This window comes from Hyaena hyaena, unplaced genomic scaffold (assembly GCF_003009895.1).
Source record: "Hyaena hyaena isolate Hyena2069 unplaced genomic scaffold, ASM300989v1 scaffold_65, whole genome shotgun sequence".
NCBI lineage: Eukaryota > Metazoa > Chordata > Mammalia > Carnivora > Hyaenidae > Hyaena > Hyaena hyaena.
In genome coordinates, this window is record NW_024080697.1 from 1,857,586 (window position 1) to 1,868,266 (window position 10,681).

The following is a 10,681-nucleotide window of genomic DNA, read 5'->3' on the forward strand; positions in this document are numbered from 1 at the left end:
TCCTTCCTTCCTTCCTTCCTTCCTTCCTTCCTTCCTTCCTTCCTTCCTTCTTTCTTTCTTTCTTTCTTTCTTTCTTTCTTTCTTTCTTTCTTTCTTTCACATAGGCTCTATGCCCAATGTGGACTTGAACTCATAACCCTGAGAGGAAAAGTCACCTGCTCTACCAACTATGCCAGCCAGGTACCCCTCTTGATTGGTTTCTATACTGTTCTGAGGGTATTTCCTAAAGAAATGAGTAGTGATCTTGTGGACCACTTGCAGGGAAGCTAACATTCAAGCATCAGCCTCTGCTGCTCTGAAAGATGGTATTCATGTGGGTGGATGGTTCTGGGCACCTGTTTTGTGCTCCATGTAAAATCCTCAAACTCCAGGGTGCCTGGGTGGCTCAGTCAGTTAAATGTCCAACTTCAGCTCAGGTTGTGATCTCACAGTTTGTGAGTTCCAGCCCTTCATTGGGCTTTCTGCTGTCAGTGCAGAGCCCACTTTGGATCCTCTGTCTCCCTCTCTCTCTGCCCCTTCCCTGTTCTCTCTCTCTCTCAAAAATAAACATTTTAAAAATTAATTAAAAAAAAACCCCTCAAGCTCCAGTTCCAGCAAACTCCTGTCCAGGTCTGAACAGGTGTGAACAACCTCACATAGGTGCAAACTGACAGTTCCCCCTCTCCCCCACAGTCACATCCTGTATCTCCCACTTCCTGTCCTGGGAGACATCCATAGTGATCCCCTTGGCCCTTACGTATGCAACCTGGAAATTTGGGAGAGTCGATGCCTGTAGGGTCTCCATTGACTAGTTGGGGGGAGGGGACAATGGATAAATGCTTTCTCCTTTCTTTCTTCAGGTGGAAAGTACTAGGATGTGTTTCCTAAGGTTCCTCAAAAGGTCTTGCAGGATTAAGCAAGACCCATAGAAGTGACCTGCAGAGAGGCGCCTGGGTGGCTCAGTTGGCTAAGTGTCCTACTGTTGATTTTGTTTCAGGCCATGATCTTCCAGTTTGTGAGGTCAAGCCCCGTGTCAGGCCCTGTGCTGACAATGCGGAGACTTCTTGGTATTCTCTCTCTCTCTCTGTCCCTGCCATGCTCACTCGCTCTTGCTCTCTCTCTCTCTCTCTCTCTCAAAATAAATAAATAAAATAAATAAAGTCAGAGGCATCTGGGTAGCTCAGTCAGTTAAGCACCTGACTTTGGCTCAGGTCATGATCTCACAGTTTGTGAGTTTGAGCCCCGCATCAGGCTCTATGCTGGTAGCCCAGAGCCTGGAGCCCGGTTTGGATCCTGTGTCTCCCTCTCTCTTTGAGTTTCCCCCACTCTCACACTCTGTATCTCTCTCTCTCTCTCTCAAAAACAAACATTAAATTTAAAAATAAATAAGCGTAATAAAAAATAAAGTCAGTGTTCTAAAAGGAAGAAGAGCTCTGAAATGGGTACGTTTGAGTCCACAAAGCTCCTGAAGCCCTAAACGCCCCTGCTGGAGTAGAGCAGCTTCCTGGTGCTTGGAGGCCCTGCAAAGATTGCACCTGAAGCAGGGACCCTGGAGCGTGATGTTTATCCTCAAGATTCACCCCTGCCACACTCGTTGCTGCCAGGCAGATAAACAGGATCACGTACCAGGACAGTCTGAGGAGGAGAAATACAGTCACTGCTCTGCAAGGAAATCACTTACTTGCAGACCCGGCTGATACGGATTCACAGGCACCAGCGGAGGCACATGGGAATAATTTTGCCTTGAGGGTGTTGGACCAACGGGGCCTGGATGTAAGTCTGGAAAGGGGAGGATTGTACATGGGAGCAGTTGCCTGTGACTCCAGGCTCAAAGCGATGACACTGACCCCTGGAGTTTTCTGTAGGACACTGCTCATAACGTCCCTTGGAGCTTACTCATGGCATGAACCCACAATAAGTGAGGTGGAGATGCTGAAATGGCCTTGACAAAGAATTACGGAAGGGGTCAGAAGGTCCATGGAGGAGGCCATGTTCACGTGAGTTTGTTATGTGAGACTGGAAGCCCCATTACCTGACCATGCTCCTCAGGAGGGCCAGAGGAATGTTCTGTTGAGCAATGAGGCCACTGACATCCTGGAGAAGCTTTGAATAGGTCAAGGTTGACAGGAGAAGATGCTGCCATAGGTCAGGGCCTCGCTGGTACCAGAGGGGATTGTGGAGTTCCAGAATGGAAGAAGCCAGAAGGCTATTAACTGACATCATGGACAGCAAGGCCCTCATCCACTTTCTAGATCTACATCCGTTCACAGAGCTGGAATCCACTGACTGAAGGGCAGGCTGGTCTCCTTGTGGAAAGCCCTGCATTACCATAACACACACTCAATAAAACATTCGGGAACCCTCGTAAAGGGTAACTAGACAATGGGGAAAGGGGAATTCTCACATCTTTTGAAGCTCATTGCAGCCAGTATCCCATTAGAACTCTGGGTATGAGGTGACAGAGTACTTGAAATGCTAGATGTTTCTCTAACTAGAGATGGGTCTAGTCAGGTCAGGAGATCAAAGGTCTTCTAGACAGAGTCTGTCTGTCAGTGGGTTCAGTGGGCCCACAGATCTTCCCTGCAGCTCTTCACTCAGTGTCTGATGGATAAGAGGGTTTTGATAGGAAAAGCTGAGTGAAAATGCTTGAAACTGTCCCCCCTCCTCCCCCATTCAGGTTGTGAATCAGAAATGGTGCTATATCCTAGGAGTGACTGCAGAGAATGGTGCCATCTTTGAAGACGTAAAGGGTGAAAGGTGGAGGCGGCAGCCCCTCTCCTATTCCTGTGGGATTTACTCATTTCTGTGGTCCCTGTGAAGACCAGATGGATTGCGTGGGACAGTGATGGGCTACTGTCAACTTAACCAAGTGATACCTCATGTGGCTGCAAATGTTTGAAGCATTAGCGTTGTTAGAGCTGATGATACAGCCTCTGGCAATTGGTGCGCGGCTATTCATTGGTAGAGGCATTCTTCTAAGTTCCCATCGCTGAGGAGAATCAAAAATTGCTCCCTTTTACCATGGGGAAGGCAGAGGTAGCGTTCTGGCCGGGGGTGGGGGTTGGGGGGGTGCTGTAGTAACTCTCCAGCTCCCCATCAGAACATGATCTTCAAGAGCTTTGATCTTTCTGTCACTCCACAGAATCCATCTGCTCACATTATGCTGATGGCATGATGCTTACAGGACATGTAGGGCAGGAAGTGGCCAGTGCTCTTGATGTCCTAGTGAGTTGCCCGAGCACCAGAGGGACACCGTGAGGGTTCAGGCGCCTGCCGCAGGGGTGGAGTTTTTAGTGGTCCTGTGCTCTGGGGCATTCCAAAGCATCCCCTTCAAGACAAAGGACAGGCATTTGCACCTTGCACCCCACCACTGAGAAAGAGGCACGGGCCTAGGGAACCTCTCTGGATCTTGGAGGCAACCTGTATATCTCACTTAGGAATCTGTGCTCCAATGCATTTCTCAGTGACTTGGAAAGAGAGAGACAGAGCATGAGCAGGGACAGAGGAGACACAGAATTCGAAGCAGGCTCCAGGCTCTGAGCTGTCAACACAGAGCCTGACGCGGGGCTTGAATCCATGAACCTCAAGATCATGACCTGAGCCAAAGTCAGACACTCAACCACCCAGGTGCCCTAGGTGCTGGCTGTTTTGAATACACAACCCATGATAAATTAAAATCTAATTTTATGTGTTATCTCCCACCGTCTCTGTGAAATGTACCCAGGGAGGATCACCTTGCCTTGCCTTCTAGCAGGCCTGGAACTTTTCTGCTCCCTCTCAGGTAAGAGATGGCCCTGTGTCCTTGTCAGCCTCCGTCTGTTGATTAGAAGGTCCAGTCTAAGACAAAACCAAGACCCCAACGTTTTTATGTTCAGATCTTCTTCCATTGCCAATACAGTCCTGCTTCAGGCTGACAGCCTGCAGCCAGAGGGAGAACTGGGTATCTCTTCTCTCTTCCTCTACCCTGAGCTGACTGGCCAGTCTCTGGCCCCTCCAGAGGATGGGGCAGGAGGTGGGAGCAATGGTGAGGGGGTAGGAATGGCCTAATGACCTTGAACTGTTAGAGTTCTAAGCTGGATCTGGGCATGCTAGTCCTAGCCAATTTTAAAGCTGATTTTCACATTAGTTCTTTTCTGAGTCCTTCTGAGGTTTCTGTCTCCGGGGACCTCTCCCGTGCATGACCACGCAGCTAGACAGATGTATCTGTAGGAAGCACTCTCCTCAGGCCCAGAAGACTGTCTTACCTCCAGCTTCTTTCTGGTACATTCCAGCATCTTCCAGATGGCCTTATCTGACAGAGCCAGGCAAGCCACACCAGCCCACAGTGGTCCTGGGAAGCTCTAGGTCATGCCCTGCTCCAGAGATGCTCAGGGCATATACACTCGGCCCAGCACGGCCCCTTCTTCATGGGGTCCCATGGCAGCTTCCCCTCACTTGGCTCCAGGGAAAGGGGGGCAGCGGTTCCTCCTTACTACCTGGCAGAAGGGGAGGGACTCCACACCACAACACCTCTACCCAAAGAAATGGTACCATAAACGCCTTTCCCACCTCTCCACACCCAGAACCCTTTCCATGCCCTCAAGCTGGAGAAGGATTCAACCATCCTGGGACCCATTCCTTAAAACTTCTAAAGCCTACACTTGCTGATGTGGCTTCTCATCTACTGGGCTTTGGTGTTTCAGTCAAAACTTCAATTTTAATATCCTGGTTCAGTTTTTGGTTTTTTAATCTTTATTGGTTTTTGAGAGAGGGAGAGACAGACCACAAGTGGGGAAGGAACAGAGACAGAGGGAGACACAGAATGCGAAGCAGACTCCAGGCTCTGAACGGTCAGCACAGAGCCCGACATGGGCCTCGAACACACACACCATGAGATCATGACCTGAGCTGATGTCGGATGCTAAACCTACTGAGCCACCTAGGCGCCCCATATCCTGGTACAGGTTTTTTTTGAGTTAAAGGAGAGGTAATGATTATAAAAGGCTCACAGAGTCATGTGACTTAGCTGTAAAAAAAGACATTGTTGGGATGTCTGGGTAGCTCAGTTGGTTGAGTGTCCAACTCTTGATTTCAGCTCAGGTCACGATCCCAGGGTCATGGGATCGAGTCCTTTGTCAGGCTCCACACTCAGAGAGAGCTTAAGATTCTCTCTCCCTCTCCCTCTGTCCCTTTTATCTCCATGCCCCCCTCTCAAAAAAGATTTAAAATAATAATAATAAATAAATAAATAGACATCGCTGCACACTTGTAGCATGGTTCACCAATGAACTAAAGGACAGATACCAATGTTTATTGAGTATCTATCACATGCTCTTGTGGGTGTTACAGCTTTAAGCCCCATTTTATTGACGAGGAAACTGAGGCAGTTAGCACCACTCGATTCAATCCAAGTAACATGTACTAAGCCAGGCTGAAAGACAAATATGGACCTGGCACAAAAGCCCTGCCTTTAAAGAGGCCACGGTCCCTTGGGGAAACAGAGCCCACCTCGGGCCAGGTGACCCTCGAGCTGTGCCCTTTCTTCCTGAGGGAAAATAAACCCCCATTTTGGCTGGGCATCCACCACGGTTCAATGGCCATCTTATCATTTGACTCGCCCAAAGTAGCTCTCATGTCAGTATTTTTATCTCTGACAACTACCCTGGCCCCTTAAGCTAAGGGCTCATGAGCACTTTCTTTGTGTTGGCCATCTATTTTTTTTTAACATTTTTTTTTAATGTTTACTTATTTTTAAGAGGGAGAGACAGAGCACGAGCAGAGGAGGGGCAGAGAGAGGGAGACACAGAACCCGAAGCAGGCTGCAGGCTTTCAGGCTCTGAGCTGTCAGAACAGAGCTCAACGTGGGCCTCAAACCCACAAGCTGTGAGATCATGACCTGAGTTAACATCAGATGCTTAACCGACTGAGCCACCCAGGTGGCCCTTGTCATTCTTCTCAGCTGTCTTGTCATTGCCCCTCTTAGGTGGCCAAGGGGCTGCCCTGCGGTGGTGGCTCTGTCCTCAGAGGCTTTTCTAATTGGTGCCCAGTAAGGTCACTCAATTCCAGCTTCTGCTGTTCTTCCTGTGAGAAGCAACCCTGGCGAACCCTGACAAGTACAGCAGATTCAAGCTCCCTGAAGGCCCCAAATCCTTCCCTTCCAGCCCTATTACTGTGGTATTTATAGCCTGAATATGAAGGGTATTATTATTCTGCTTCCTCTGCCTTTCTTTGCTTGAAATAAAGACTCTGGTCCACCCTTCTATTAAGCCAGATTTGCATAACACCGCCTGGGAAGAAACTTCCTCAGGGCCCAGGGACCAGAGCCTCTGAACTCTGCCTTTATACCCGGTTTCTGAAAAAGCTTGGCTCCTCTTTGAAGGTACAGGAGAGACTTCCCTCAAATGCTTTCCCTTCAAGTAGCTGAAGCCTTTGCATTTCTAAAGCAACTTCTTACCTGGGGCTCCAGAGACTTCCCTTCCCTCATTAGAAAGAGAAGGGGGGGTGAATCCAAGGTCACCCCTGTGGGTCTCACGAAATAAGCTCACATAAAACGTTCACTTTCTTAGGCACAGATCTGTGGGCCCCGTCAGGCACCCCGCTCTGCAACAGGTAGGTGGGGGTCCGGGCAGCCCCCTGTGGTTGGCCTTCGTCTGGGCTCCCCACCGAGGAGCAGATGACCCCCATGGGTCCCCTGGAGTCCACAGCTTCTCCCCCTGTAGCATACTGGCCTCTTTCACTAGGCCTTACAGGGGTTTCTTTCATCATAAACTATAGATAAACAGTTAATGGGATTCACTAATTTAGTTACATTAATACAAAAACTGTTGACAGCTATGGTATCATACATAGGTGTGGATTTTATTTTGTGGCCAATCTTCCTCCCTAGGAGTTAGTACTAGAAGTCAGGCTGCAAGGGGGCTAAAGTCATTCCTGTTCACCTTCATCTTCTTTACTTAAACATTTACTTGGAAAACACATAAAAAGTGGTTTTTAAATTGTTTTTTAATGGTTTATTTATTTTTGAGACAGAGAGCATGATCGGGGGAGGGGCAGAGAGAGAGGGAGACACGGAATCCTTAGCAGGCTCCAGGCTCTGAGATGTCAGCACTGAGCCCGACGTGGGGCTCAAACTCAAGAACCATGAGATCATGACCTGAGCCGAAGTTGGAAGCTTAACCAACTGAGCCACCCAGGTGTCTCCCCAAAAGCATCTAAATAATCTACAATTAAGAGAATGAAAAAACAAGCCACAGACTGGGAGAAAATATTTGCGAAACACATGTCCGGAAGAGGACTTGTAACCAAAATACACAAAGAACTCTCGAAACTCAACTGTAAGAAAAAAAAAATATTTAAAAAATGGGCAAGAGATTTGAACTGACACCTCATCAAGGAAGATATACAGATCGCAAGCAAATGTAGGAGATGCCGACATTGTATGTCACTAGGGAACCACGTTTAAAACACGGAGATACCACCACACATCTATTAGAATGGCCAGAATCCCAAATACCGATCACAGCAAATCCTGACAGGATATGGAGCGAGAAGAACAGACATTCACTGCTGCTGGAAGCGCAGCCTGGTAAGTCTCTCTGGAAGAGTTTGACAGTTTCTTACAAAGCTAAATGCATCCCACAACCCAGCAACTGCACTCCTTACTGTCTACTCAAATGAGCTGAAACTTAGGTCCACCCCAAAGTTTGCAGCAGCTTTATTCATGACTGCCCCAAATTGAAAGTAACCAAGATGTCCTTCAATGGGTGAATGGATAAGCAAATTGTCGTCCATCCAGGTAATGGGATATTATTTTGCAACAAAAAGAGATGTGCGACCAAGTCATGGAAAGACCTGGAGGAACTTTAAATGCGTACCACTGAGTGAAAGAAGCCAGTGTGCAAGGGCTACGCCGCCATCAGTTCAGTTATATGACATTCTGGAAAAGGCAAAAGTATAAGAAAAGTAAAAAATTGGGGGGGGAGGACAGAAAAGGGATGGAGGGATGAAGAGGTGGGGCACAGGGGGTTATTAGGGTGGGGAGCTTTCCTTCATGGGGCTGAAATAGTATAATAGTGGATATATAACTATACATTTGTCAAAGCCCATAGTTGTGTACAGCACAGAGCAAACTCTCATGTAAGTGATAGACTTTAATGAATAATAATGTATTAGTATTGGTTTATCATAGTAAATGTACTAAACTAACACAAGCTATTAATAATGGTGGAAACTGTTGGGGAGGGGTGTGGTGTGTAGGGGAAGAGGGAGTATATTATGTACTTTCTGCTCAACTTTTCTGCCAACTTAACAGTGCTTTTTAAAAAGTCTATTAATGAAAAGAAATCTATAATTCTGCCTTAAAATATCACAAAATAAAGAAGTAGACATTACAGCTCGTTTCATTCCCCCATGCTATGCATCCCCCAAAAGGAAACATTGTTTATTTTAATTAATTGATTAATTAATATATTATTTTTTAGAGAGAGAGAGAGAGAGGGACAGTGTGAGGGGGGCAGAAGGGCAGAGGGGGAGAGAGAGAGACAGAATCCTAAGCAGGCTCCTTATTCAGCATGGAACCCGATGCAGGGCTCGATCCCAAGACCCTAGAATCAACCTGAGCTGAAATCAAGAGTCAGACACTCAACCAACGGAGCCCCACAGGTGCCCAGCCTTTGTTTGTCATTTGGTGTGCATGCTTCCTGATTGTTTCCCCCTCAATTTTCGCATGTTTTGTATCTAGCTAGCTACAACATCACATGTTAAAAGAAATATAAATGAAATCATGTTTTACCGACTATATTAGTTTGCAACTTGCTTATTTCACTCACATTGCGGGCCTCTCGCCAGACTGTACATGTAGATCTAACTCTTTCTCGGAAACCACGGTTGTTTCCCATCACGTCCTACGAGCACTAACATCAGGGAGAGTTAGATTGTTAAGGAAGATTCACAGGAACCGAACTGACAATGACTGCACATCTACATTTTATTGCAGGAAAATCATTACAAGCAGGAAAGCAAAACGTCAGGGGTCCTGGACTGGCCAGGCATGTGCTTCAACTGCCCTCCCCTGTAAGAGCCACACAGACGCTTTCTCTTTTGGGCCACAGATGTGTCACAAAACACCTGTGAGCTAGGAAGCCCACAAGGAGTTTCCACATGGGCAGACGTATTTCTTTTTGTGTTACCAGCCCCAGCCACCGAGCCCTCTGGGGGTCTCTCCATCACCAGGTACAAATCACTAATTGCACTGTCGTCAATCAATAATGCCAAAAAAAGTGAAAATAAAAAGAAGCACTGCTGACAAGCAGATGAAAACCACCCTGAAACTCCTCAGACCCGTGGTAATAAAATAACGCTACTCATCAGCACTGGTGATACCTTGACCAGGAGTCTGCACTATGTATGAACTCCTTTTATTTCAGTAAGTCGGCTCATGCCAAATCCAGGCCTGCAAGAATGAACCAGCATAACACAGGAGAATTGAACTCTTCCTAAATTTAGCCACTGAGATGTGAACGTCATCTGTTCCAGCACCTAAGTACCACCTAACACTGGTATGTCCGAAACATACTGTCTTCAGCCACTCTACTGCCACTGGGTGTTTAAGTTATCCCGCTGCCGTCCTTCACCGCTGTTATAAACCTGGCCCCAGAGAACATCCTCACACATATGTCTATTCGTACGTTTATTTCCGTAGCGTACATCTCTCAAATGAGGGTGTGGACAAATCACTTTCCTTTGCTCTTGATCCGTCTTTCGTGTCTTCTATGTCTTTTGGGAGGAGGGAGACACACTGCGTGTTTCCGCTGTGCTCAGACCCTCACATTCCCATTAGGGCTTTGCTGTTCACACTACAGGCCTCCTAAAGCATCTTTCTCTCTATCTCTCTGCATCTGCTCTGGTACCTGCCTCTCCTCTGGCTTTCTGTGTCTTGGTTCTCTTACCCTCCCTCTCCAAGCCACAAGGAACGTGATTGCTTCTCTCTGGGATCAGGGTTCTCCGCGCAATGAAAGGGATCATTTCTCCAAGGCGATTCTATGTTTTTGAAAGAAGACTGTTATCTAATTGAACATACACCTGCAGGCAAAGCCGAAGGAAACAAAACAAACTCCTGTGTTAGGTGGTACTTAGGTGCTGAAACAGATGACGTTCACATCTCAGTGGCTAAATTTAGGAAGAGTTCAATTCTCTTCTTTCAGATTTTTTTAAAGTTTATTTATTTATTTTGAGAGAGAGAGAGAGAGAGAGAGAGAGACGGGGCAAAGAGAAAGGGAGAGAGAATTCCAAGCAGGTTCTGCACTGTCAGTGTAGAGCCTGACACAGGGCTTGAATTCATAGACTGTGAGATCATGACCTGAGCTGAAGTCTCATGCTTAATAGACTGAGCCCGCCAGGTGCCCCCAAATCTCCTCTTTTAAAGCCCAAGAGGCTGCAGAATTGGGAGCTCTCTTCTGTGTCCTCACTCAGGGATCTGGCTCCCTTCTTTCTTGTGGCCCTCTCCGCCAGCACTTTGGAGTCCTTCCCATCCAGCCAGGGGATGGGGAAAGAGAGAGAGGGAGGGCCGCACAAGGGTTTTGATCGCCGCGACTGATGTAAGCAGATTGCCGTGGTTTGAAGAAATAGCCACAGATTCTTTGATATCAAGAAGTAGAGCCTAATTCTCTTCTTTTTGAGGGTGGGCTCGATTTAGTGACTCACTTTGGACAAATGGGTTTGAGAA